At 46.3% G+C, this 26,764-nt stretch overlaps 1 pseudogene; it reads left to right on the top strand.

Moving 5' to 3' along the window:
- The window catches only part of LOC138638731 (cytochrome P450 2C5-like), a 125,039-nt pseudogene that overhangs the window by 13,600 nt on the left and 84,675 nt on the right, over positions 1–26,764 (top strand).

Genomic DNA, 26,764 nt, shown 5'->3' with positions numbered 1-26,764 from the left:
CAAAAACCCCGAAACAGCTGTCTGTGGATGGATACCATGCTTGGCATAGGTGGCTTTCCTTCATAGGATGCTGCCCTTCCCGTGGTTGTTCCTTCCCGGGGAAAGGCCTGGCTATTCACTGCTTGCGTCGAGAAACACGTGATGGTGTCTCCGCAGCTTCTTTACATGCATCTGCATATTTCCCATAAGGGATGGGGGCAGTGTTCTGGAATCACTGCGTTGAGAAACACGTGATGGTGTCTCCGCGGTGTTGGATGTTTTGGTCTCCCCGAGGCCAATCATCTGTGCCTTTTATAGCCTTTTTACTAGGCACTGCTCCTAATAGCCAGATTCCTACTCCACACTGATGAGGGGCAAAAACCCCGAAACAGCTGTCTGTGGATGGATACCATGCTTGGCATAGGTGGCTTTCCTTCATAGGATGCTGCCCTTCCCGTGGTTGTTCCTTCCCGGGGAAAGGCCTGGCTATTCACTGCTTGCGTCGAGAAACACGTGATGGTGTCTCCGCAGCTTCTTTACATGCATCTGCATATTTCCCATAAGGGATGGGGGCAGTGTTCTGGAATCACTGCGTTGAGAAACACGTGATGGTGTCTCCGCGGTGTTGGATGTTTTGGTCTCCCCGAGGCCAATCATCTGTGCCTTTTATAGCCTTTTTACTAGGCACTGCTCCTAATAGCCAGATTCCTACTCCACACTGATGAGGGGCAAAAACCCCGAAACAGCTGTCTGTGGATGGATACCATGCTTGGCATAGGTGGCTTTCCTTCATAGGATGCTGCCCTTCCCGTGGTTGTTCCTTCCCGGGGAAAGGCCTGGCTATTCACTGCTTGCGTCGAGAAACACGTGATGGTGTCTCCGCAGCTTCTTTACATGCATCTGCATATTTCCCATAAGGGATGGGGGCAGTGTTCTGGAATCACTGCGTTGAGAAACACGTGATGGTGTCTCCGCGGTGTTGGATGTTTTGGTCTCCCCGAGGCCAATCATCTGTGCCTTTTATAGCCTTTTTACTAGGCACTGCTCCTAATAGCCAGATTCCTACTCCACACTGATGAGGGGCAAAAACCCCGAAACAGCTGTCTGTGGATGGATACCATGCTTGGCATAGGTGGCTTTCCTTCATAGGATGCTGCCCTTCCCGTGGTTGTTCCTTCCCGGGGAAAGGCCTGGCTATTCACTGCTTGCGTCGAGAAACACGTGATGGTGTCTCCGCAGCTTCTTTACATGCATCTGCATATTTCCCATAAGGGATGGGGGCAGTGTTCTGGAATCACTGCGTTGAGAAACACGTGATGGTGTCTCCGCGGTGTTGGATGTTTTGGTCTCCCCGAGGCCAATCATCTGTGCCTTTTATAGCCTTTTTACTAGGCACTGCTCCTAATAGCCAGATTCCTACTCCACACTGATGAGGGGCAAAAACCCCGAAACAGCTGTCTGTGGATGGATACCATGCTTGGCATAGGTGGCTTTCCTTCATAGGATGCTGCCCTTCCCGTGGTTGTTCCTTCCCGGGGAAAGGCCTGGCTATTCACTGCTTGCGTCGAGAAACACGTGATGGTGTCTCCGCAGCTTCTTTACATGCATCTGCATATTTCCCATAAGGGATGGGGGCAGTGTTCTGGAATCACTGCGTTGAGAAACACGTGATGGTGTCTCCGCGGTGTTGGATGTTTTGGTCTCCCCGAGGCCAATCATCTGTGCCTTTTATAGCCTTTTTACTAGGCACTGCTCCTAATAGCCAGATTCCTACTCCACACTGATGAGGGGCAAAAACCCCGAAACAGCTGTCTGTGGATGGATACCATGCTTGGCATAGGTGGCTTTCCTTCATAGGATGCTGCCCTTCCCGTGGTTGTTCCTTCCCGGGGAAAGGCCTGGCTATTCACTGCTTGCGTCGAGAAACACGTGATGGTGTCTCCGCAGCTTCTTTACATGCATCTGCATATTTCCCATAAGGGATGGGGGCAGTGTTCTGGAATCACTGCGTTGAGAAACACGTGATGGTGTCTCCGCGGTGTTGGATGTTTTGGTCTCCCCGAGGCCAATCATCTGTGCCTTTTATAGCCTTTTTACTAGGCACTGCTCCTAATAGCCAGATTCCTACTCCACACTGATGAGGGGCAAAAACCCCGAAACAGCTGTCTGTGGATGGATACCATGCTTGGCATAGGTGGCTTTCCTTCATAGGATGCTGCCCTTCCCGTGGTTGTTCCTTCCCGGGGAAAGGCCTGGCTATTCACTGCTTGCGTCGAGAAACACGTGATGGTGTCTCCGCAGCTTCTTTACATGCATCTGCATATTTCCCATAAGGGATGGGGGCAGTGTTCTGGAATCACTGCGTTGAGAAACACGTGATGGTGTCTCCGCGGTGTTGGATGTTTTGGTCTCCCCGAGGCCAATCATCTGTGCCTTTTATAGCCTTTTTACTAGGCACTGCTCCTAATAGCCAGATTCCTACTCCACACTGATGAGGGGCAAAAACCCCGAAACAGCTGTCTGTGGATGGATACCATGCTTGGCATAGGTGGCTTTCCTTCATAGGATGCTGCCCTTCCCGTGGTTGTTCCTTCCCGGGGAAAGGCCTGGCTATTCACTGCTTGCGTCGAGAAACACGTGATGGTGTCTCCGCAGCTTCTTTACATGCATCTGCATATTTCCCATAAGGGATGGGGGCAGTGTTCTGGAATCACTGCGTTGAGAAACACGTGATGGTGTCTCCGCGGTGTTGGATGTTTTGGTCTCCCCGAGGCCAATCATCTGTGCCTTTTATAGCCTTTTTACTAGGCACTGCTCCTAATAGCCAGATTCCTACTCCACACTGATGAGGGGCAAAAACCCCGAAACAGCTGTCTGTGGATGGATACCATGCTTGGCATAGGTGGCTTTCCTTCATAGGATGCTGCCCTTCCCGTGGTTGTTCCTTCCCGGGGAAAGGCCTGGCTATTCACTGCTTGCGTCGAGAAACACGTGATGGTGTCTCCGCAGCTTCTTTACATGCATCTGCATATTTCCCATAAGGGATGGGGGCAGTGTTCTGGAATCACTGCGTTGAGAAACACGTGATGGTGTCTCCGCGGTGTTGGATGTTTTGGTCTCCCCGAGGCCAATCATCTGTGCCTTTTATAGCCTTTTTACTAGGCACTGCTCCTAATAGCCAGATTCCTACTCCACACTGATGAGGGGCAAAAACCCCGAAACAGCTGTCTGTGGATGGATACCATGCTTGGCATAGGTGGCTTTCCTTCATAGGATGCTGCCCTTCCCGTGGTTGTTCCTTCCCGGGGAAAGGCCTGGCTATTCACTGCTTGCGTCGAGAAACACGTGATGGTGTCTCCGCAGCTTCTTTACATGCATCTGCATATTTCCCATAAGGGATGGGGGCAGTGTTCTGGAATCACTGCGTTGAGAAACACGTGATGGTGTCTCCGCGGTGTTGGATGTTTTGGTCTCCCCGAGGCCAATCATCTGTGCCTTTTATAGCCTTTTTACTAGGCACTGCTCCTAATAGCCAGATTCCTACTCCACACTGATGAGGGGCAAAAACCCCGAAACAGCTGTCTGTGGATGGATACCATGCTTGGCATAGGTGGCTTTCCTTCATAGGATGCTGCCCTTCCCGTGGTTGTTCCTTCCCGGGGAAAGGCCTGGCTATTCACTGCTTGCGTCGAGAAACACGTGATGGTGTCTCCGCAGCTTCTTTACATGCATCTGCATATTTCCCATAAGGGATGGGGGCAGTGTTCTGGAATCACTGCGTTGAGAAACACGTGATGGTGTCTCCGCGGTGTTGGATGTTTTGGTCTCCCCGAGGCCAATCATCTGTGCCTTTTATAGCCTTTTTACTAGGCACTGCTCCTAATAGCCAGATTCCTACTCCACACTGATGAGGGGCAAAAACCCCGAAACAGCTGTCTGTGGATGGATACCATGCTTGGCATAGGTGGCTTTCCTTCATAGGATGCTGCCCTTCCCGTGGTTGTTCCTTCCCGGGGAAAGGCCTGGCTATTCACTGCTTGCGTCGAGAAACACGTGATGGTGTCTCCGCAGCTTCTTTACATGCATCTGCATATTTCCCATAAGGGATGGGGGCAGTGTTCTGGAATCACTGCGTTGAGAAACACGTGATGGTGTCTCCGCGGTGTTGGATGTTTTGGTCTCCCCGAGGCCAATCATCTGTGCCTTTTATAGCCTTTTTACTAGGCACTGCTCCTAATAGCCAGATTCCTACTCCACACTGATGAGGGGCAAAAACCCCGAAACAGCTGTCTGTGGATGGATACCATGCTTGGCATAGGTGGCTTTCCTTCATAGGATGCTGCCCTTCCCGTGGTTGTTCCTTCCCGGGGAAAGGCCTGGCTATTCACTGCTTGCGTCGAGAAACACGTGATGGTGTCTCCGCAGCTTCTTTACATGCATCTGCATATTTCCCATAAGGGATGGGGGCAGTGTTCTGGAATCACTGCGTTGAGAAACACGTGATGGTGTCTCCGCGGTGTTGGATGTTTTGGTCTCCCCGAGGCCAATCATCTGTGCCTTTTATAAAAAGGAGATATTGACACCTAAGGTCGATAGTTCAAAGTTCCTGGTGACTGGAAGAAAGTGTGGGTCCGACCAACTCAGGGACTTAGTTGTGGTGATCAAAAGTATGACCGTGGGAAATTTGGTAGCTCCAGAAAAGGGGTCCGACACTTGTTTAAGTGGGGATTGCTGTTCCAGGATGACAGGGTGAGAGGGGGTAACTCCTATTCAGACTGTGACTCAAACGCAACGCTAAAAGAGTGCAGTAAGGGGGAACCGAGTAAAGATGACACATCTTCATCTAGTCGCGGGGGCCGCGGAAAGGCAGGACGAGGAAGAGACACGGTGAGGTACAGATCACGTAATTGTCCTTGATTAGGAGATCACATTATCTCTGACAAACCCTAGCACTGAGGAAGTTGGTGACGGGCTGTGGTTAGAACAGACTTGTAGTAGACCCACATCTGCAATGCCTGTAAAGGGTGAAGTGGCTCAGTATGATGAAGGCTCCAGAGTACCTGGTGCTAAAGAGATGGAGATCTCTGAAGTTACCAAGAGTCGAGAGGTACTTAAGAGTGAACAGAGAGCCACGCAGAAACCATATAGGAGGATGCAGGAACAGGTAGAACTCTGAAGTGGCAGAGTAAGGGTGGACAAGAGAGCCCATTTGAAAGTCTAATTAAAGAACTGATGGTGCGACATGTGCTGGCAAGAAGAGAGCAGGACCGTGAGATAGAGCTACTTAAAGAGACAGTCGAGCGAGAAAGGGTCCTGAGACAAGCTATTGAGCACAGAGTGGATGAGCTGGAGAAGGAAGTAAACAATGAAGGACAGCATCCAATCCAGGTGAAAGTGTTCAAAAATGGATTCCTTTATTTGCCAAAGTGCAACATTTCAACCCACATGGGTCTTAGTCATTCTTGACAAAGACCCATGTGGGTTGAAACGTTGCACTTTGTCAAATAAAGGAATCCATTTTTGAACACTTTCACCTGGATTGGATGCTGTCCTTCATTGTTTACTTGGTATGTACACTTTCCATGGGGGTCCAGTGGAACTAGGACGTGCATCCACTTATCCCATGTGCTGTCGGCCATTTTGCTATTTTGTTGAGCTGGAGAAGGAAGTCTCTGAGCTCAGAGATTACCTGTCAGCATGTCAAACCATGAACAAGGCCATATTGAAAGATATGAGGTGCTCAGAGAGGCCCAAGAGAAGCATCAGCAGGAGCTTCTCCAGAGAGAGGATGAACGCCGCTGCCTAGTAGAGGAGCAAAATAAAGTTCTCTGAGCGCTCAAGCTAAAAGAGACTAATCCCCAACCAGGAAATTGAACTGTTGTGCTCTCCCAATCTGATCGCATTGAAGGAGAGTGAGCTGGAGAGGCCGACCAAAGAAGGGGCTTCCACAGAGGAAGAAATCCAGCAGGGGAAGTGCTACGCAGATGGCCGTACAAAGGACGTTGAGGTTTTGGAAAACTGCACTGACACTAAGGACGAGGAGGTCCAACAATAAGGCCAAGAAGGTGAGACTTCAAGTTTTAAGTGCATAATAGATGTACCCGAAGACATGCAAGAAGTGTGTGCCAGTGAGGAGGTGCATGAGAAATTTAAAAAGGTGGTCGAAGCGTGTAGGGTGCACTGGGCATCTGAGACTCATCAATTGGTCATTTTGTCAACTAGGGAAGTCACAGTGAAGCTGGTGGCTATCCTGAGGGACATGAACCTACAATGCCTCCGCACCAAGCAGATGATCTTGTTGAGAAATAACAAAGCTGCTCTATGTCTGGAGCGTGCAAGGAAAGCTCAAAGTCAGTTGGATATTGTAGAAGACATCATTCAAGTGCCCAGAAGTCTGGTGAGGAAAGTCATCGGAAGATTGGGAAGATAATGCAGGAGACGAGAGTGAGCATTTTGGCTGATGACGAAGGCCTGGTTTGTGGGATCCATGGAGAGCCTTGGGAATATCCAGATGCTCCTGGAGTATGGTGTGGCATACCTGAAACAGATAGAAGAGCATAGACTTGAGAGGAAGCAGATCAACAGAGAGCTGCAGGAAATGGCAAACAGATTGCCGCCACCTTCAACTCATGGTATAGAGGGATGAAAAGGTTCTATAAAGACTCGAAGTCCTCAAGCTGGAGCTAATCAAGGACATAGTGACAGATGGAAGGACTGCTCTCCGGACAGAAAAACCCATTGGAGAAATGGCCAGCAGAAAGATAGCAAAAGGTGGCCTGATGGATGAGATTGAAGCAGTGATGCATCAGTTAGCTCAGGGCTTAGTGACCTAAGTAGGAGACCCTGTAGTGGACAAAATGACAAAGAGTCAGACCAGACAGGATGTATGGGTGCAAGGGAATTATGCCTACATACTGACTGCCGGGAATGCGGGTGGTCTGACAAAGGGTCATCTTTATCAAAGGACGTGACGGAGATGGATGACGAATGCCTACGGAAGGGTTCAGTAGCAGGCCCTTACTTAGACAGATGGTTTGACTGTCAGGGATGACCGAGAAGGGTCTCTGGTCGGGACAAAGAAAGTACCAAGCCCCACGGCAATAGGCAGAGAGGGGGATATGTGGTGTGACTGGTGGTCGCATGGTTAATGGGAGGTATGTGTCACAGGGATGGATGCTCCCTGCGATGCAACCCGGAGTATTTTGTCTTTAGTACACATGAGCGCTAAAGATGTTGCTTAGTGCACCTGGGTCCGGGTTGCGGGTAGCCATGAGAGATGGGAGGGTCTGGCTACCCATATACCTCACCTCTGAGTGGGAGCGCTCACTGTACATCTTTTCCCTGCAGGAGTTTGAGGACCTCCAGTGATGTCAATATCATGTGACCAATGCATGTGATGCTACCTCACCTGTGGGTGTGGTTACAGGCTGCCTAATGGAGGTGTGTTTGGCACATGTGAGTGAGTGTTTGAGAGTCTGTCAGTGTGGGCAGACTTCCATTTGTCCAGGCTGGACATTACAGAATGGTCTGTGTTTCGAGAGGGAGAAGCCTTTCTGTGTCTGTGGCTCCAGAGAGAGCCTGAGTGCTGGACATTGCACAGCCTGTGTACTTACAGGCCTGAGAGAGCAAAGCTCTACTATGGATATAGATACTGTGTCGGTCTGATGTAAACACGGTTTACCTCTGTTGCTGACATGATGGTTTATGAAGCAAATAAACCCACATAGACGTTGAAGAGAATGTGCCTCCTGTTTCCTCTTACGCATCTGAGTGAGTACAATCCTTATAGTGTGATTGAGCCACAAGTGCCCACATGGCAAAGCTTGTTGACTGGATGTGCTAAAGTCTTTTAACAAGCTTTATTCAGGCTGCATAACCCAAACAGTAACACAGTCTTGTCGGAAGAAAAATAGATGTCTCCATGTGAATTTCCGTGACACAAAATCAGTGAAAAAAAAAAGAAAAAACATCAAAGTAGCTTAATAGATTACAATGGAGTTGCGGAGACAGGAGCATCAGTCTTTGCTCTTGACTGTTGGCTTGGCTGTCTTTAGAAAGACCGCATGGGTAAGGACTCATCCCACTGAATGCCCATACTCCTTCCCCGTGGTCACAATACTACTCAGACAACTCATGGTGAGGGTAACGCACTGTGTAATACTTTATTGGTACACCAACAATAAACAGCATATAGCACAATCCCAGCAAGTACAGAAGATAGTTAAAATGACAGTCTCACCTTTGTGTTGGCTCACCAGAAATTAGAACATCTGCATCTTCGGGGCATCCATGGCCAACTAACCCAACCAGTAGCATCCTGCTTTTGGCAAACACCCACAGAGAGGAGGTAGCAGCAAGCTTAGGAAGCTGATCGAGTACAGTGAGCTATATGAGCAGGTGATCTGATTGTCCCAATCTGGGTTCTCCAAACATCTTCATAGGTTCAATGATGGGCAGTGGAGCATATCTGTATTCCACCAGCTAGAGCCGGGGTTCCTTATGCTGATGTCCTGTAGAGTCTTTGGAGAGGGAGACATGCTCGTTTTATATTGAGGGCATTCTCCAACAGGATTGGGGGAAGGTGGGGTCAGGAAATTCCCCCTGTTCGATTGTTCAGTTATCCTGCATACTTGTCCTCTTAGGGTACCGTCACACTATACGATTTACCAACGATCACGACCAGCGATACGACCTGGCCGTGATCGTTGGTAAGTCGTAGTGTGGTCGCTGGAGAGCTGTCACACAGACAGCTCTCCAGCGACCAACGATGCCGAGGTCCGCGGGTAACCAGGGTAAACATCAGGTTACTAATCACAGGGCCGGGCTTAGTAACCCGATGTTTACCCTGGTTACCGGCATAAAAAAAAACAAACAGTACATACTTACATTCCGGTGTCTGTCCCTTGCCGTCTGCTTCCCGCACTCACTGACTGCCGGCCGTAAAGTGAAAGCACAGCACAGCGGTGACCCGATGTTTACCCTTGTTACCAGCTTAAATGTAAAAAAAAAAAAACAGTACATACTTACATTTCGGTGTCCGTCAGGTCCCTTGCCGTCTGCTTTCACTTTACGGCCGGCAGTCAGTGAGTGCGGGAAGCAGACGGCAAGGGACCTGACGGACACCGGAATGTAAGTATGTACTGTTTGGTTTTTTTTACATTTACGCTGGTAACCAGGGTAAACATCGGGTTACTAAGCGCGGCCCTACGCTTAGTAACCCGATGTTTACCCTGGTTACAAGCGAACGCATCGCTAGATCGGTGTCACACACACCGATCTAGCGATGACAGCGGGAGATCCAGCGACGAAAAACCATATTTTTCAGGCTCCCCATTGAAGCCTATAAAAAAATGCAGGAAATACACAGTTTAATAACTTCTTTAAACACAGAGTGGGCATTATTTTTTCATCAAATCACATTTACTTTGGTTCAGCTAGCAAAGGCAGAAGATGTTCTGCACAAAAAAACTCAGCGGGAAACAGTTGTATTTACAATACATATATATACAGTAGAGTATTAACTCAGGGGGTTAATGTCCAGACTCCTTAGATTGTCTATTTGACATAAGAGGATCAATTCACTCAGGTTCAACTTCGGGCTAAATTTCTTGGAATTAGTGGGTCTTGTCGAATTCAAACACTTTGGGATTCAATTTGCTGGGACTGCAAAGCATAAAAATTACCAAGCTCCATTTCACCCACTGCTGAATACTCAGTGAGTGTGTAAATTATGTTTTGTGCTTCTGTGTGGGCTACGTATTAGTGCCCTGCAGCTATGGCATCACATGGTTGCAGCACAGTCAATCATGGGAGCTACTAAAGCCAGTATAAAAGATGGGGGACAGCCAAGGGATTTTATGCTTCTACTGTTTACTGTTTAGGGATTTGGAGGTCAGAACGCACAACTCATTTCATATGAGGATAGAGAAATAACCTAGCCTTATTGTGGTATAATAATGCAGTGCTAAAGTAGATTGAAAATGGGAGTGAATATTAATCCAAAGATTCAAGTGATATATAGGATACCACTGTAGGGTATAGGTATGCAGCAAACAAGGAGGGCAATATTAAACCCCTCAGTGATAATTTGATATTTATCTCCTGATTTGATCTCTTTCCTAATTTGTTCTATCACTCTTTCTTTTTATCTCTCCTAATTTTCTCTTGCTCTATTCCTCTTTCCTAATTTTTTCTCTCTTGTCTTTTTTTCTCATTCTCTCTATCCTTTCTCTCTCGTCTGCCTGTAAAGGTACCGTTACACTAAACGATTTACCAACGATCACGACCAGCGATACGACCTGGCCGTGATCGTTGGTAAGTCGTTGTGTGGTCGCTGTGGAGCTGTCACACAGACAGCTCTCTCCAGTGACCAACGATCAGGGGAACGACTTCGGCATAGTTGAAACTGTCTTCAATGATGCCGAAGTCCCCGGGTAACCAGGGTAAACATGGGGTTACTAAGTCCGGTGCCGCACTTAGTAAACCAATATTTACCCTGGTTACCATTGTAAAAGTAAAAAAAAAAAAACACTACATACTCACATTCCGATGTCTGTCACGTCCCCCGGCGTCAGCTTCCCTGCACTGTGTAAGGGCCGGTCGTAAAACAGAGAGGTGACGTCACCGCTGTGCTCTGCTTTACGGCCGGCACTGACACAGTGCAGGGAAGCTGACGCCGGGGGACGTGACAGACATCGGAATGTGACTATGTAGTGTTTTTTTTTTTTTTACTTTTACAATGGTAACCAGGGTAAATATCGGGTTACTAAGCGCGGCCCTGCACTTAGTAACCCGATGTTTACCCTGGTTACAGGTGAACACATCGCTAGATCGGCGTCACACACGCCGTTCTAGCGATGACAGCGGGGTGATCAGAGACCAAAAAAAGGTCCTGATCATTCCCCACGACCAATGATCTCCCAGCAGGGGACTGATCATTGGTCGCTGTCACACCTAAAGATATCGTTAGTGGGATCGTTGTTACATCACAAAAAGCTTGACATTGCAACGATATCCTTAACGATATCGTTATGTGTGAAGGTACCTTAACCTCTCTCTCATCTCTCTCTCATGTATCCCGATCACTTTTGTCTGTGTCTCTCTCTCTCTCTCGTCTTTGTCTTTCTTTCTTTGAGTCTCTCTCTCTTCCTCTGTCTCTCTCTCTGTCTCTCTTTCTCTCTCTGTATTTCTACCTTGTCTCTCTTTTTTGTGAATGTGATCTTCAAAGATCCACTCATCTTTATTGTCTATTTTTTCCCCTCTAAAGCAGGAAATCCCATGCTCCTTTCTAGCAGATGCATTCTTTGCTTCACTGTCAAATGTTAAACTAAGTCTTTCCTTTCACTTTTGATTTTGCAATCTTTAATTATAATATAAAATAACCAGAGCACAATCAAAAAGAACTGCAAAACGTATTACAAAAAATGGAATCAAAAGTGCCAATATAAATTCAAAATATTAGAGACATAAATGCTTTGAATCATCAGTGATTTCCCCAAGAAATCAGGAGTAAAACAGTTTGATAAGTAGCAACTTTTTGAGGAACTCAAGGTTGCGCAAAAAATGATGCAAATTTTGCTGTTTTCATGGTAATTTTGTGCAGCTCCGCTAAAATAGGGGCAGCTGAGGAGAGACCAAGGCAAATTTTGGGCTTGATATCAGTTCAACCAATTTGTCGAGAGCAGCGGCGTTTCTTACTCTACTCCAGTCCACTCTGAGGCTGGAGGCACGGATCAACCGCTTTATGAATAAGAAGCATCTGACTCCAACAAACCCCCTCATCAAGTTCTGCGTTGCTCACAACGGACTTGCTAAATTGAGGCCAAAGTCTCTCTATCACTTTTCAGAGGCGTTGGTCTTATGCTATAGCAAAAAAATATAAAAAAATAATTCACACAATAGGAAAAATTAATAAGTAAGTGAATCAAAAAACCTGAGACCACCATCTTTCAAATCAATACTTTCACCATATAGTTCTTCTAATGAGGTAGCATTAGCCAAGATCCGACAACCTAGGTTATCCTTTCCAAATAAATGCCATGACTTTATAAATCAGAGTAGCCTTCGCCTGCATTAAGCCAATCTCATAAATAAACAAATAAAACAAACTTTGAAGATATAAAGAAAAAAATCAATTAACAACATAATACCAATATTTTTTTAAACTCTACTAAAAATTAAAAAAATGCAAAAATTCACACACAGGTTTTTTACTTTCAATTAGTAATTCACATGTCCTCAATTTTTTTTTTTTTTTAGAACAGGAAAGAAACATTATTTAAGGTATGAGCGTTCGACATCCTTAAGATTTCAGGACACCCATCGAGGTTTTCTTAGGGAAACCCTTTTTAGGAAAGAGTAGGCAGTCTTGTTCAATTATTTAAACTCTATCTAGCCATTATCTAAACTATGCTATAGATTATATTGTATACTATATATACTATACCATAGTATGTACTATATAGAATTTTAGATAGTATATAGTATACTATACTGTATAATATATACTATATACTATATCTACCCAAATTTTCCTGTTAAGCACTTCATGGTTTCCGAACCCGGAAACGGATAAAAGAACTAACAAAACATGGAATATGTGCACAGCAGAGTCCCTTTACATTGCCTTGTCGTAGTTTTTCGGAACTTTAACAGGAGACTTCCAGACGTAATCCACCTTAAAATGTCACAAGCACATAATTTTCCTCTTCATATGAGAAGTTTTGTATTTTGAGCTTCTTATTTCTTGAAGAAGTTTTGAAAAAAACAAAGTGGGGAAAACTCTCCAAGAGAAGTACTGTTCAATAACAAGGTTAGTCAGAGGTATGGGTTAATTCAATAGAAAACAGTTGTGCTACCTCGAAACCGAAATTCTGGATCAGTCAAGACCCCGAGGGTTAAGATTTGATATCTATAAATGGATTGTATAGGTGTGCCAATTATCACTTGCTCTTTTTTGAGTACACTAATTTAATGTTAGGATAAAAAAAAAATCTGTGAATGGTTTTACACTTTATTTTGCAACTCTGATTTAGAAACAATCCCGCTTTTTTTTTTTTATTTCGAAAGGAACATTTTGTGCATTGAAAACAAATACCAAGTGTAAAGCTCCAATCTATGGATTAGCGAGTGTACTAGTTGCTCGGGTTTCCCAGAGCACGCTCAGGCGGTCTCCGAGTATTGTAAGTGTTCGGAAATTGTTTTCCTCGTCACAGCTTCATGATTTACAGCTGCTAGCCAGCCTGAATACATGTGAGGAATGCCTGTTTGTTAGGGAATCCCCTCATGTATTCAGCCCGTCCAGCAGCCACAAATCATGCAGCTGTGGTGATGAAAACTAAATCTCAGAGCACTACAAAATACTCGGAGACCACCCGAGCGTGTTCTGGGAAGCCTGAGTAATGAGTAGTCACTAGTCCAAATCAACATCAATCATAATGGATGTGCCTGATCAGTTTAACTGGATGGTAAAATTATTGATATTAAAGCTGGTGGTCAGATAAGTTTTATTTCCACTAGTTAGATAGTATCATACAGCCACCTTGTTATTTTATTTTCAGACATTTATTGCCGCCCTCTATTGTTGGCGGTAGCATAGCTACGGGGGGGGGGGGGGGGGTCAGAGCACTGATAGTCAGAGCACTGATAGAGTTACATTCTGTGCCAGAGCAGGGAGAATCAATCTCCCTGCTCTGCCGCCTGGGCGTGATGGGGCCCCTGAGAAGTGAGCCCCCGCTCGTCATCGCAGGGTCAGCTGTATTGGCTGGATGCCAATACAGCGGACCGCAATGATGAGAGAGGAAGCGTTACGCTCCCTCTTCCATAATCCCCCTGTCAGCATCTGACGCTGACAGGGGGTCGCGATGACATCACTACTCGGAGCCCGCTATCAGGAGATGTGCGGGTGCTTGGAGGAAGAGAGGTGAGTATTGATTTTTTTTTTTACCGGGTGTGTTATATTATACTGGCTGGCTAATGGTGCATTAGACTATACTGGCTGCCTAATGGGGGTGCATCATTTTATACTGGCTAATGGGGGTGCATTGTATTATACTGGTTGGGTAATGGGGGTGCATTATATTAAACTGGCTGCCTAATGGGGGTGCATTATATTAAACTGGCTGCCTAATGGGGGTGCATTATATTAAACTGGCTGCCTAATGGGGGTGCATTATATTAAACTGGCTGCCTAATGGGGGTGTATTATATTATACTGGCTGCCTAATAGGGGTGTAGTATATTATACTGGCTGCCTAATAGGGGTGTAGTATATTATACTGGCTGGCTAATGAATAAAGAAACAGGTAGAGACCTGTACGGCAAGTTGCTGAAAAGAGGTAGAGCAAGAGCGGATGCAAAGCAGAATCACAGGAGGCGGAGTAAGAGCAGGAGGTATGGCTAAGAGCAGAGGAGAAGGCGGAGAAGGACAAGGCAGAGCCAAGAGCAGGAAAGGGCAAGGCAGAGCCAAGAGCAGAGAAGAACAAGGCAGAGCCAAGAGCAGAGACGGACAAGGCAGAGGGGGAGGCGGAGCTAAGGATGGAGCCACTGGGGGCGGAGCCAAGAGCAGAGCCAAGCTGCTGGGGGTGGAGCCAAGAGCTGAGCTGCTGGGGGCGGAGCCAAAGGCTGAGCCGCAGGAGGCAACGTCAAGAGCCAGAGGGTGCAGAGCCACAGATTGTGGTGAGCAAAGTTGAGAGGCACAGAACCACAGGTTGTGTCTGAACTGAGCAGAGAAACACAGAACCGCGGGTAATGGCGAACAGAGCAGAGAGATGCAGAGGCACTGATGGTGGCAAGCAGAGCGGAGAGGAAGCGTTGAGATAAACACAGCAGAGTGAGAATGTAAACAAACAAAGGAGGAACAGGAACGGCATAGACCAGAGTTCAGACACAGAAGTAACAGAACACAGACAAAGGCCTGCGTATTGCAGCCCTCAGAGACAGGAAACAGACACAACCTGGCAGCTCAGTAGCAAAGGCTAACTGAGGGAAATAGTTTGCTCAGACATCCTCCAATGGGTGAGGATGCCTTTAGTATCAGAGGCCTCTAGGCTATTGGCCAGGACACATTAGGGAGGTGCACACAGTCTCTTTTCTTTTCAATGTTCTTTTTATTGATTTTCATTAAAGAACAGATGTACAAACATGTATAAAATACAAAAAGGTAAACAGTTAATAGAACGACAGCAGATACACTTCAAGTAAGAGCTCTTAGGACAAATATAGAGCTTTGAGTTTACTCAGATTATATGTAGGTAAGACAATTGTAATATATGAATGATGAGTGGTTGTCAATTGGAGGATACATAAATCTTGTTTTATACTAAGAGGTAGGAAGGTATTCCTGTAATCAAACATTAATTATGATCAGTCTAATAATGCTGGTCAGTCTCAATAAGAATCCGGAGTTGCTGGTGCCACCCCCTATGCACACAGCCAGGAAGTGTACACAGAGCAAGCGGCCATGGAGCACATGGCATGGAGCAGGCAGCAGACACTGCTCACAGCAAGGCACAGGGTGAGTGAGTTGATGTAACAGGCAGGTGGGGAATGGAAGGCCGTGCAGTGATGCCGGCAGGGTTGTTACACTGGCTGCCTAATGGTGCATTATATTATACTGGCTGCCTAATGGTGCATTATATTATACTGGCTGCCTAATGGGGGTGAATTATATTATACTGGCTGCCTAATGGGGGTGAATTATATTATACTGGCTGCCTAATGGTGCATTATATTATACTGCCTGGCTAATGGTGCATTATATTATATTATACTGGCCGCCTAAAGGGGTGCATTAAATTATGCTGGCTGCCTAATGGTGCATTATACTGTACTGGCTGCCTAATAGGGGTGCATTGCACTATAGAGGCCTATGGGGAAAGCATTTTACTATACAGGCCCATGGGGAGTGCATTACACTATGCAGGCCTATGGGGTTACTGCGACTTTCAAAGGGGCACATTGGTCACTATTACTTTTTAGGGGGCAAAATATGGGCACTGTTTTATAGGGCACTTGCACCCAGCATTACTATATTATAGAGGGGTGTTTTAGAATTTAGAGGGCACAGAGAATCACACAGTAGGTGCAGTAATAGGGTCACATACGGCAGCAGCAGCTCAGTATTGGGGTATCAGGTGCAGTAATAGGGACACATACGGCAGCAGCGGCTCAGTATTGGGGTATCAGGGGCAGTAACAGGGACACATACAGCAGCAGCTGCTCAGTATTGGGGTATCAGGTGCAGTAATATGGACACATATGGCAGCAGCAGCTCAGTATTGGGGTATCAGGTGCAGTAATATGGACACATATGGCAGCAGCAGCTCAGTATTGGGGTATCAGGTGCAGTAATAGGGTCACATACGGCAGCAGCAGCTCAGTATTGGGGTATCAGGTGCAGTAATAGGGTCACATACGGCAGCAGCGGCTCAGTATTGGGGTATCAGGTGCAGTAATATGGACACATATGGCAGCAGCAGCTCAGTATTGGGGTATCAGGTGCAGTAATAGGGTCACATACGGCAGCAGCAGCTCAGTATTGGGGTATCAGGTGCAGTAATATGGACACATACGGCAGCAGCAGCTCAGTATTGGGGTATCAGGTGTAGTAATAGGGACACATACGGCAGCAGCGGCTCAGTATTGGGGTATCAGGGGCAGTAACAGGGACACATACAGCAGCAGCTGCTCAGTATTGGGGTATCAGGTGCAGTAATATGGACACATACGGCAGCAGCGGCTCAGTATTGGGGTTTCAGGAGCAGTAATAGGGACACATACGGAAGCAGCGGCTCAGTATTGGGGTTTCAGGAGCAGTAATAGGGACACATACGGAAGCAGCGGCTCAGTACTGGGGTATCAGGTGCAGTAATATGGACACATACGGCAGCAGCAGCTCAGTATTGGGGTATCAGGTGCAGTAATAGGGTCACATACGGCAGCAGCGGCTCAGTATTGGGGTATCAGGGGCAGTAACAGGGACACATACAGCAGCAGCTGCTCAGTATTGGGGTATCAGGTGCAGTAATATGGACACATACGGCAGCAGCAGCTCAGTATTGGGGTATCAGGTGCAGTAATAGGGTCACATACGGCAGCAGCTGCTCAGTATTGGGGTATCAGGTGCAGTAATAGGGACACATACGGCAGCAGCGACTCAGTATTGGGGTATCAGGGGCAGTAACAGGGACACATACAGCAGCAGCTGCTCAGTATTGGGGTATCAGGTGCAGTAATATGGACACATACGGCAGCAGCAGCTCAGTATTGGGGTATCAGGTGCAGTAATAGGGTCACATACGGCAGCAGCAGCTCAGTATTGGGGTATCAGGTGCAGTAATATGGACACATATGGCAGCAGCAGCTCAGTATTGGGGTATCAGGTGTAGTAATAGGGACACATACGGCAGCAGCAGCTCAGTATTGGGGTATCAGGTGCAGTAATAGGGTCACATACGGCAGCAGCTCAGTATTGGGGTATCAGGTGCAGTAATAGGGTCACATACGGCAGCAGCGGCTCAGTATTGGGGTATCTGGTGCAGTAATAAGGACACATACGGCAGCAGCGGCTCAGTATTGGGGTATCAGGTGCAGTAATAGGGTCACATACGGCAGCAGCGGCTCAGTATTGGGGTATCAGGTGCAGTAATAGGGTCACATATGGCAGCAGCGGCTCAGTATTGGGGTATCAGGTGCAGTAATAGGGTCACATATGGCAGCGGCGGCTCAGTATTGGGGTATCAGCAGCATGAGGAGTTTGTGTAGGTTGGGAATAGATGGTGATGTGCTGAAAATATGAGAAGTGAAATGTGTCTTTGTTGTGTTCTCTGCAGATGAGTCCTGGGTGGAAGAAGTTGTGTCGATCTGGGCCAGATGGAAAAGACCGGAAAAGTGGACAACTCCATCAGAAAGGACGTCAGCGGTAACTCACCATCTATAACTGTGCTGTGATCTCTTATATGTTCTGTAGGGCCAGTATCTACTACTGACCATATGGCAGTAATATCCATGCTGGTCTTTGTATAGAGATTATTCTCAGTAATAGCGCGGTCATCTGCTGAAGTTCTCCTCCACTATTAGAGTGCGTCACCCAGTAGTAATCAAGGTTACCTGGTTAGTTGCCCACTGAGAAGCTTCACCCCCCCGAACCAAAACCCTTTTTGCAGGATGTCCTGTTTTAAAACCTCTGTGTTTCTCATATCTTTGTAATGGATCAACAAAGCTCTTTTTTCACTTGGAAAATTTTTAGTGCCTAACAAGATTACTGTTGTTTGTTTCATAAAGTTCAGCAGCAGCTTCCTCAGTGGAATTGATCCAGCAAACATCATCGTTTGCTGTTTCCTTCTCTTCCTGTACTGCCAAAAAGAGCAAAGGAAATAGCTGTTACAGCTTCGACAGGATCCACTCGAGAGCATATGCAGCTATTTAGAGTATGGCTTGTTTTTCAGCTTAGTTTGGTTGGTGTCAGCCGTCTATTTCTTCACCTCCTCCTCACCATGAAGGACAACAGCAATGCAGACCATAGAGATCGAAACCATTAGTCAGATGGGGAAAGCATTCACTTGGCCAGTGTTCTTCTGCCATGCACTCCACTCTTTTGTGAGCAGAGTCACTCAATAACAACCTCACAAAAGTTATTAATTGCCGTAAGAAAAGTGCATCCCCACGTGATTCTTACCCCTCATTTGGGCTCTGCTTGAAGCTTGTGCTAAGTGGCTAATGAAGTGCCAATGAGACCACTGAGAATTGAAGTGGCTCCAGGTTCAGATTGTGCGTCTGTCCTTATTAGAGTTCAGCAAATTGGCAAAATACAAATTCAGAAGATTAATTTAAAATCCACCTGTAAATTTAATTTACATCAAAAGTATTCACTGCAAATTGAATATGCCTGGATGCGGGTGAACAAAATGTAAAAAATAAAAATATGCAACCTGAATTATAGGTAAAATTTTCACCTAATTTAATTTGCTTCCAATCTACCATATTTTTTGGACTATAAGACGCACTTTTTCCCCACAAATTATTTGGGGAAAATGAGTTTTAGGTCTCGAGTTCTCGCCACTGCACAGGGGGAATCTCAAACCATGTCCACAGTGGTCTCCCATTCTTTTCCAGCCACAGTGGAGCCTGCTCAGCGGAGACGTCAGTCCCAGTGTCTGGCTCAAGCTGATACTGTGCGCTTGGTTACTGGTGCATTTCCAGGCTCTGCCATTGTAGCCAGCACTGATCAGTTGCGAGCAGACGTTGCAGGGACTATGTCATGCTTTTCCCCTGCTGGTCATGCCCACGGGTCGACCTCTCATTGGAGTTCGGGGGTCACATGCTCAGGTCCTGTAGCAGCTCCTATTGGATCACTAGGAAAGTTCTGGAGAGCTACAGCTATAAAAGGTTTGCATGGCCGCACGTCCTTGCGCTAGTATAAATCAGTTTTTGTGTGTGTTTGTGTGTGTATGGATGTATTCCTGTGCTGGTGAAAGCTCCGAATCATTCCCATCCCTAGTGTTGATGAATGTTTGTGAATGTTGGAGCTGTCTAGCGCCAGTTTGTGCCTGGTGCTGGATGACACTATCTACAGTGTCTATCAGCAGCGTTAGTCAGTGTGGCACCATGCGCAACCAGTACACTTACCCATCCCTAGTTAGGGCGGTTAGTGGTGTTCGCCAGAGCGGAGCTGCGTGCACCCAGTGCCTTAAACCTATTTTAGTTTAGCTTACTCCTGACACCACTGTAGCGGTGTCAAGCGCAGGAGGTCTAGAGGGACTCTGACCTTGAGTCTTGGGGCAGAGTTCTGTGACTCCTTGCTTGCACACTCTGTGCAGTATCGCGGCCCTGTGACGCAACAGGGTTAGCTTCCTTCATACCGGGTGAAGCTAACCCGTGTGTGTTTTCTCTTAATACCACCATATAGTCCGCCATTACCGAGCAGCAGGTGTCTTCTCTGCGCGGTTGACCCCAGACTGCGAACGCATCTTATATCGCCTCTTATTTATATTTGGTGTGTTCCGTCAGTCCTAACAATGAGGATGCATCTTAGTCGAAATATACTTACAAAATCCTGTGGCATCAGTCCCGATCCAATGCTGCAGGGCAATGCAGCCTCCCTTCCCAAGCTCGTGCGGCTAGTAGTGCTCTGTGGTGCAGCGGAGGCTCCACCGGCATTTGTTGAAAGACCAGAGGCCCCCGCAGATCCATTGCTGCGATGCAGTGACTTCGGGAAAATGGCCGCCGATGGCAGCGCATGCTCAGGTTCAGCCCTCGGCAATGAGATCTTGGGAGACGAGATTTCAGGATGAGATATCATTGCCAAGATCTTAATCTGAGCATGCGCCGCCACCAGCAGTCATTTTCCCGGAGGCCACCACATCCCAGCAATGGCTCTGCGAGGGCCTCTGGGCTTTTACCAAATGCCGACTGAGCCCCGTCGCACAACAGAACATCACCACTTCACCCTTTGCATAATGCCTGCAGAGCCCCACCGCACAACAGAGCACCACCACCGAACCTGTTATAAAATGCCAGCAGAGCCCCACTGAACCTGTATACCGGGAACTCCAGAGACCCATCGCTGCACCAGCCTGGTATGGGATTTACCGGAGGGCACCGCACCAGCCTGGACCACCGAACAACCCCTGTGACCATGTTCCCCTGTGACCACTACTCCACCTGTGAAAATCACCCCCAGTAAGCTGAATATGGACTGTAAGATGGACCCCCACTTGACACTTTATTTTTTTCCACTATTTTCCTTATGAAAATTTGGGGTGCGTCTTATGGTCTGGTGAATCTTATTGTCTGAAAAATACGGTATTTGCTCACCTTTAGCCCTTGTTACATGGCTACAGCTTTGTAAATTTCAGCATCTGTCGTCAATATGTTAAAGACCTTTGCAAAGTGTCTTCTGTAACAAAATGCAATCCAATGAGCATCCAAAATTACATCTCATGATGTCATTGTGGACTATACATAATACTGGCGGTTACGTACTTGATCATGTTTTTATTTGTCTTTTCAGAGAAACTTTTCCTGTGCCATGGATTTCCCAGATTCCATCACATTGGTTCTGTCTGTCATTCTGACTCTTTTCACTGCCCTTATTTTCTATGGATGGCAAAGAAATGTTTATAATTTTCCACCCGGACCACGACCGCTACCAATCATTGGCAACTTGCATATTCTAGACCGAAATAGACCATATCAAACATTGCATCAGGTAACTTTCTAATTTTATGACATTATTATCCTGAATTAACTATTTTACTCTGCCCACAGGATGGCTCAAAGAACAGGCTACATACTCTATATAGAGCAGATATTTAAATGAAGTCAGTCAGTAGGATGAACCGTCCTAACAGTTTTCCCACCCACAAGGAGTAGAGATGTCTTTCATTTTTAGCGTAGGTCCGCTTCAACCATGAGAGACAGAATATAAAAAGAAAAAAAAAAGTCACATTGTATGATTTTTACATAAATAATTAAATTTCATTTTATTTCCCGAAATAAGTATTTGATCACTTACCAGCCATCAAGAATCCTGCCTCTCAAACATGTTAGTTTTTCCTTAAAGGGAACCTGTCCCCCCAAGGCATTTTTAACTAAAAGAGCCATCTTGTGCAGCACTAATGCTGCATTCTGCCAAGGTGACTCTTTTAGTTCTGGTCCCTTCCACCGCTGAAAGAATCCTTTTTATAATTTTTCCCTCATACCTCTAGTTTGTCATGGGGGGCAGGTCTTTATCCCCTGACACAGACTCCTCACAGCCATCAGTCATTTCCTCCTTTCTTCTGGCCGCTGCCTATTCAGCGTTCAGTTATTTACCCGGCGCCTGCGCTGCAATCTTTTTTTCTGGCTGGCTCTTTTAGTTAAACGCCTGGGGGGTGGCAGGTTCCCTTTAAGAAGCTCTCCTATTCTGTACTCATTAACTGTATTAATTGCACCTATTTGAATTCATAGCCTGTATAAATGACACCTGTCCACACACTCAATCAATCACACTCCAACCTCTCCACCATGTCCTAGACCAAAATGCTGCCTGAGGACACCAGAGACAAAATTGTAGACCTGCACAAGGCTGGGATGAGCTACAGGACAATAGGTAAGCAGCTTGGTATGAAGACAATAACTGTTGGCACAGTTACTAAAAAATGGAATAAACACAAGATGACTGTCAATCTTCCTCAGTCTGGGGCTCTATGCAGGATTCTGCCTCGTGGGATAAGGATGATTTTGAGAAAGGTCAGGAATCAGCCCAGAACTACATTGGAGGACCTGGTAAATGACCTGATGAGAGCTGAGACCACAGTCTTAAATATTACCGTTAGCTTGGAATGAAAAGAATAATGTGGATATTACCTGTTAGGGGTCGAGTTCTCACCTCTGCACAGGGGGAATCTCGAACCACCTCCACTGCGGTCTCCCATTTTTCTCCAGCCGCAGTGGAGACGTCAGTCCCAGCGACTGGCTCTGCCTGATACTGTGCGGATGGTTTCTACTGCTTTCCCATGCTCAGCCATTTTAGCCAGTACTGGTCAGCGGTGAGCAGACGACTCTGGGACTAAGTCCTGCTTTTTCCCTTCTGAGCATGCCCAGGGTAAGACCTCTCATTGGAGGTCAGGGGTCACACGCTCAGGTACTGCTGCAGCTCCCATTGGTCCTCTAGGAAGGTCCTGAAGTTACTCTGGTATTGTAGCAGCTTCCATTGGTCCTCTAGGAAGGTCCTGAAGCTGCTGCAGCTATAAAAAGTTTGCATGGCCACATGGCCATGCGCTAGTATCACTTCATGTTATGAGCTTGCTATTTGTGGTCGCGCCTGTATGTGGATAGGGTTTGGCTGAAATAAGTCCCTAGAATACTGGCACCTCCAGTGAGGAGTTTGTATGCATGTATTCAGGGCTGGCTAATAGCCACTAGAATTCCGGTTCCACCGGAGAGGAGTGTTTGTGCACTTCTCTGTGTGCGTGACCACTGACTTCCATCAGCTCAGCAGTTAGCTGTGTTCCTCCGTGACGCTGACAGGGCACAGCGTGTTCTTTTCAGTGCGACTCAGTGAAGTAACTGAGTTCACTTATACCGCCATATAGTGCCGTCATCTTCTAGCAGCAGGTTCTCTCCTGCACAGTGGACCCCGGGCTGCGAACGCACCAATTATAACATCTATATTAGCTCGGTGCGTTCTGCCAGTCCTAACTTAACCCCTAAGCTACTGAATAAAATTCCAATCCAGACAAGATGAATGAAAGATGGTGGTTTTATTCTACGCATTTCGAAGTATTCAATTACTTCTTCATCAGGAATTACCCAGGAATCAGGAATTTATTGAATATTTCAAAACGCGTAGAATAAACCACCATCTTTCATTCATCTTGTCTGGATTGGAACTTCATTCAGCAGCGCAGGTAATTTGCACATTATTCCTCTCATTCCATGCTTGAAATGGCCACCTGCTGACCCGTGGATCTGCTGCAGCTGATATTTCCCTGATAATTTCCGCTCTAATAATGGATACATCAGGTTAGTATAACCTAAGTAGAAATTTGAAATATCCACCGGATAAGACCCCATTTTGTGCTGATATTTTTCCCACATCTTTGCAGCTGATCTTACTGTTAGGCCGGGGTCACACTAGACCGTAATACGGACGAGTGCAATGCGATAAAAAATCGCATAGCACTCGTCCCAATGTTAATCAATGGGGCAGCTCCCATCATCCGATATTTTCTCGGCCGTATTCAGGATCCGAGTGAAATCGCAGCATGCTGCGATTGTCAGCGTTTCTCGGCTGAGAATCGCCAATGAAAGTCTATGGAAGCCCCAAAAAAAGGGATCACACACAGACCAGCAGTGTGACTTGCGAGGAATACGCAGCGCTGTTAGAGAGAAAAGCCGGTAATTCAGTGCGGTGTACAGTAAAATCACACTGACAGCTTCCAGTAGAATAGGTAGAATAAATGTCTACACATAGAATAGGTATATATATATATATATATATATATATGTCAGTGAGACACATATATATATATATATATATATATATATATATATATATATATATATATTTATTAATATTTCTTCCAGCGCTAGACAGCTTTAAAGCCGGTAGTTCAATTACTGGCTTTTGCTTTCTCCTTCCTAAACCCGACATGATATGAGACCTGGTTTACATACAGTAAACCATCTCATATCACCATTTTTTTTGCATATGCCACACTACTAATGTTAGTAGTGTGTCTATGCAAAATTTGGCCGTTCTAGCTATTAAATTAAGGGGTTAAATGGCGGAAAAAATTGGCGTGGGCTCCCGCACAATTTTCTCCACCAGAGTAGTAAAGCCAGTGACTGAGGGCAGATATTAATAGCCTGGAGAGGGTCCATGGTTATTGGCCCCCCCCCCTGGCTAAAAACACCTGCCCCCAGCCACCCCAGAAAAGGCACATCTGGAAGATGCGCCTATTCTGGCACTTGGCCACTCTCTTCCCATTCCCGTGTAGTGGTGGGATATGGGGTAATGAAGGGTTAATGCCAACTTGCTATTGTAAGGTTGTCCTCATATGAACTCGAGCCAGGGAGCTTTCTAGGAAAGTTCCCACGATCTAGGAACAGCCAGCAGAGGGCGCCTCACCGCAAATGAAGCTAAATATAGATCATTGACCTATATTTAGCTTCATTCGCCGGGGTTTTGCAGAAATGAGCATCCTGCATTAGCGGAGCTCGTGTCTGCAAAATAGTTTAACCCCTTCAGATGGATCTACATCGTTGGACGTGCCAGATCCTCGGAAGGTATGTATATTGTTGGTTTATTATGTTTTCTTGATTTACAGATCGAGGGTCTTCAGTGAGTGGATTGAGAGTAGAATAAATTACTACAACAACCTTTGTGTTTATTTCATTAAATTAATTTTTAATAATGTGTTTATGTATTTTTTTAACCCTTTACTAGTATTGGATTAATAATGGATAGGTGTCATAATTGACGCCTCTCCATTATTAATTTGGCTTAATGTCACCTTACAATAGCAAGGTGGCATTAACCCTTCATTACCCCATATCCCACCGCTACTCTGGTGGAGAAAATTGTGCGGGAGCCCACGCCAATTTTTTCCGCCATTTAACCCCTTAATTTAATAGCTAGAACGGCCAAATTTTGCATAGACACACTACTGACATTAGTAGTGTGGAATATGCAAAAAAAATGGGGAGAAGACATGGTTAAGGCTATGTGCACACCTTGCGTCGGGTCCCTGCGGGTTCTCCCGCAGCGGATTTGATAAATCTGCAGGGCAAAACAACTGCGGTTCTCCCTGCAGATTTATCGCGGTTTGTTCCGCGTTTTCCGCTGCGGGTTTCCGCCTATACTATTGATGCTGCATATGCAGCAATATGCAGCATCAATAGTAATGTTAAAAATAATAAAAATTGGTTATACTCACCCTCTGATGTCCGGATCTCCTGGGCGCTGCACCCAGCGGTCCGGTTCCAAAGATGCTGTGGGAGAAGGACCCTTCGTGACGTCACGGTCATGTGACCGCGACGTCACCGCAGGTCCTGGTCGCACAGCAACTCTGACCGGACGGCCGCGTGCAGCGCCCAGGAGCTCCGGACATCAGAGGGTGAGTATAACCAGATTTTTTATTTTTTAACCCCAAATATGGTTCCCAGGGCCTGGAGGAGAGTCTCCTCTCCTCCACCCCGGGTACCACCCGCACATTATCCGCTTACTTCCCGCAACGTGGGCACAGCCCCATGCGGGAAGTAAGCGGTTCAATGTATTCCTATGGGTGCAGAATCGCAGCGATTCTGCACAAAGAAGTGACATGCTGCGGGTTGTAAACCGCTGCATTCCCGCGCGGTTTTTCCCGCAGCATGTGCACAGCGATTTGCGGTTTCCATAGGGTTTACATGTTACTGTAAACGCTATGGAAACTGCTGCGGACCCGCAGCATCAAAATCGCGGCGGTTCCGCGGTAAAAACCGCTAAGTGTGAATATAGCCTTACTGTATGTAAACCAGGTCTCATATCATGTCGGGTTTTAGGAAGGAGAAAGCAGAAGCCGGTAATTGAATTACCGGCTTTCTGCTATATTGCGCAGGGGGAAATATTAATATATATACATATATGTATCTACTGACATATATATATATATATATATATATATATATATATATATATATATAGACAGTATATATTTTTATGTTGGTTTTGCAAGCCTGTGATAAAAACACGCAGTACGGATGCCATACGGATGTCACACGGATCATTTGATGCGAGAAAATCGCATCCTCGCACTGCACACGGATCAATGTTTTGGTAACATTTGTGCGATTCTCGTCCATCAAAAACGGTCCGTTTTTTTATACGTTGTGTGTGTCCTCGGCCTTAGTAACACACTACGCCGTCATGGATTAAAATCCCACAGGGCACGCAAGGTCCCCCGGCTCACAGCTCACATGTCCAGGCCTGTTTGAAGTTTGCCAATTACCATCTGGATGAATCACAAGAGAAGGTCATGTGAGAAGGTCATTTGGTCAGATGAAACCAAAATAGAACAATTTGGTAAAAACTCCACTTGTCGTGTTTGGAGGAAGAAGTCCCTCCCGAGTTTTGCCGTGTGGCTAAGCAGTTCTGTACAGCCACATATCGGGTATTTGTACATTCAGCAGAAATTGTTGGACAAATTTTTATGCCATTTTCACCCATTTTCCTGTGTGAAAATGTAAAATCTGGGGCTAAAACTAAATTTTGCTATTAAAAATGTAATTGTGACCTATATGTAGTGTCATTGTGATCACTACA

This window comes from Ranitomeya imitator, chromosome 5 (assembly GCF_032444005.1).
Source record: "Ranitomeya imitator isolate aRanImi1 chromosome 5, aRanImi1.pri, whole genome shotgun sequence".
Taxonomy (NCBI): Eukaryota; Metazoa; Chordata; class Amphibia; order Anura; family Dendrobatidae; genus Ranitomeya; species Ranitomeya imitator.
This window is presented reverse-complemented; position numbering and strand designations above follow the sequence as displayed.